The sequence below is a fragment of the Lepidochelys olivacea genome (assembly GCF_965140295.1).
Source record: "Lepidochelys olivacea isolate rLepOli2 genome assembly, chromosome: 11".
In the NCBI taxonomy this organism is placed as follows: domain Eukaryota; kingdom Metazoa; phylum Chordata; order Testudines; family Cheloniidae; genus Lepidochelys; species Lepidochelys olivacea.
In genome coordinates this window covers 69,881,243-69,884,687 of record NC_140421.1, presented here as the reverse complement: position 1 = coordinate 69,884,687, position 3,445 = coordinate 69,881,243, and positions in this window count along the sequence as shown.

The following is a 3,445-nucleotide window of genomic DNA, read 5'->3' as shown; positions in this document are numbered from 1 at the left end:
CCGCCCCTAGATTTCTTGTTTCCATTGTGATTCATGACCATGTAGCATGTCACATCCTGTTTATACTAAAGAATGACTCACTAGTTGAGGGCAGCAGCACTGGGAATTCAGGAAGTTGTTAATATTCCTAAAAATCTCTGGGCCTGATCCTTGGACCTGCTGAGCTGTGCTCAGTGCAAGGTTGGGGAGAGAGAAGTGTTACATTCTCAGCTTCAGAAATGCTGGAACAGGTCCCCTTGGTCCACTCCAGAGCCCGAGATCACTATAACACCTGTATTCTCGCCACCCCAGGCATAGGTGCTGGAACTAGGGATACGGGGGGTGCTGCAGCACCCCCTGGCTTGAAGTGGTTTCCATCATATACAGGGCTTACAATTTGGTTCAAAGACTCTCAGCACCCCCACTATATAAATTATTCCAGCACCTCCACGCCTGGGAGGGCCAGGATGCTCTGTTCGTGGCCTTGTGCCAGGAGATGAGCTCAGATTACTTTGTTTGGGCCGATTTGCAGAGCACTTCCAATTTGCAGGGATGTATTTTCTGCTTGCTACGTAGTTGTGAATAGCAAATCCACTCTTGCAAAGAACCAGAGAGGGTGGAAGGGAGGTGGAGACAGACTCTAAAACTTGGACTTTCTTGCTTCCTTTTTAATTAAAGGAATAACTAGTTACTCCAGGCAACTGGAGCCTGCTTGTTCATAGAGAAAGAAGGCTCTTGTCTCTCTCAGGAACCGTAATATAGCAATATTGAGGAAACCACTGCCCATTAATGTAATGGTACATCCTGCATCGAGAATGAGAAGAGACAGCAAGGATTGCAGCGGGTGTAAACAAGCATCTGCCAGTTTGGACAACTCTTGCAATTTTAGCACAAGTCTCATGATGACGTTTGGTGTCTTGCCTTAAACCCTCACCTCTCAGAATCATGTAATAATGTGATCATCTGATTGATTTTGTTTCTAAGGAAGTTTCTCACCCTTGTGGTTATGGATAAAAATTTGAAAACATGAGCCCTAAGACCTGGAGGAAAAACAAATTAAAATCTCAACATTTTAAAGCCAATCTCGTGATTTGGGGGGGGGGGGGGCTGATTCGTTGGATCTCTGATATAGTGAAAGAAATGCAGAGAAATGCCATTGTGGGTGCGGAAGGATTACACCAATGTAATTCAGAGATGGTCTGTATACCAACTTGCACCAATATAACTAAATGTGTTTCCCATAACAGAGTGGGTTATTTTGACACAAATCATTGATTCAGAAATAAGAGTGGCCAGGCAAAGTGACTAATGTCAAATTTTTACCAACTTAGCTGAAGTGATTTAGCTCTTTTTATTTTTTTCTAACAACAAGTGTGTCTACACCCAGTTTGGTCCCAAAAATAACTGAACTGGCTCAAATTAATATTGTTTTGATGTGAGTCTGTGCGTAGATGGGCCCTGAGAGCCGACTCTGACCCCTCTGCATAGAAGAGACACCACTGCAGCCTGGTGGCTTGAGGCAATGAAAGCGCTGCACCTCCAAGTGGAAACGGGAGCCCAAATTGTGGGCACACTGTGGCACTTTCACAGCCCTTGGGCTTTCAGTTCGGACCATCAGTTTCAGAACTTAAAGATGCCACCCCCCTGCATCAACAGGTGGGGGAATTTGATGGGGCCAGCAGTGAAAGGAGGAAAGTGCATTAGGAGAGAGAGAGAGCCTGGAGCACTGGGCCTGGTGCAGGACCTGAGGCCTGAACGAGAGGCTGTGAACCAAAGTCAGGCCGTGTATTAAAGTGGATACTCACAAGTTCAATGTTTTGTACATGAACTTGGCAAAGTTGCTGCCAGTGTTGCTAAAACACAGGCAGTCCAAAGAAGTACGAGGCCCTAGACATTTACATAAATACATTCCAGAAGGCTAGTACAGATAAATCATCTTATCTTGCGCTAGATTGGGGTGTGAGAGAACAATGAAAGGGCATGTTTTGTCTGAAATATCAGGAACAAGGAGAGGTAACAAACAGATGTCATGAAACACGCAAGACGGTATGAAAGTTGTTTAGCCTGGTTGTTTCTCAGTCTAAATGTTGGGGTACCCCACTCTAATCCTTTGTGTGGCCGAAGGGACAGCAGAGATTCCCGCTGCTAACTGAGCTGCTCCTTGCCACAAGACACTCGTGTTAATGTACTTGTGCAAGTCATTAGGATTGTGTCTTGAGGGCAATAAACCTGGTTGAGTGCCTTTGTCACTGAACCATGCCTGTGGTCTTTCTCTAAGAGTAACATCAAGGTCTGCTGAATTAGCAGGCTGTGTTCTCTGCTCGTGCTGATAACACTGAGCACCCAGGAGAGGAGCGCTGAGGGGCTGTAACAGCTTAGCAGCCTTGACACCATGCAGCAGCAACATTATTCCACCCTTCTAGAAATCCCTGTGGCAAAAGAAAGCAGACACTTGCCAAGTCATAATAGGTAGCACCTCCCACTGGGAGTCTCTGGCATTCATTGGCCAGCTGCGGCCAGGGTACTGATTGGCCAGCATTCCCCAGCTCCCAGGATTTAACTCTGAGCAGGGGCCATATGGAGCCTCTTTCAGCTCCGTTCCAGCAGCCATCCTACCCACACAAATGAGGACTGGGAACCTGGCCTGACAGATGCTGCAGGTCTAGCTGATTGCTTCTGTAGGGGGTCAGGAAGGAATTTTTTCTCCCATGGACCCACTGGCAAAGGACTAGGGAGTTTCTTCCCTTCCTCACAGCCCCTTCAAGCCACAGTGAGGTAAGTAGGAATGTGCCTAGTATCTAACTGAGGTACTGGGATGGAGGAGTTTCTTCATTGCAACTTGTGGCTGATTTCCAGTGTGGTTAGGAGAAACCAATGAACAGTTCCCAGAGGTAAAAGGCCTGGGATTTTCATGAGGAGGCCTTGAGTTCAAGTGTTAGGGTGAGACCTTGTGACCTTTGTAGCCCTTGCAAGCCAAGGTCCCCACCCAGCTGCACCCTCTGTCCCCCTCATGGTGGGAGGTGGTGCTAGGACATGGAGAGAGCTGAGTTCTGGCGGGTAGGCTGAGGAGAGCCTGTATAACCCATCGTGTGGGGTAGGAAGGAGCCCTGTAACCCTGGCACTAGTTATGGGTTATATGGTAGAAGCAACTGGAACCCCCAAACTCCCCTATTGCTTTCCAGGTTAATATTGTCTAGTGATAGGCCTGAACCAAACTATAGTGGAGTTTCGTATTTGAATTTCACAGCTGGTGTTTTTTTCCTTTATGGGCTGAGCCAAATCTGACAGCTCTCATACTTCAGGGGCAGGAGGACCTGAAATCCAGATTTGGATCCAAAACCAAATTTTGGCAGTGATGGTGTGGGAACATACTGCTTTCTGAAACTTGTACTCATCACTGTGAGGAGGCTGATTTAGCACCATAAAGTATGGATGCTTGCCCAACATTTATGCCAGCCATATTTTG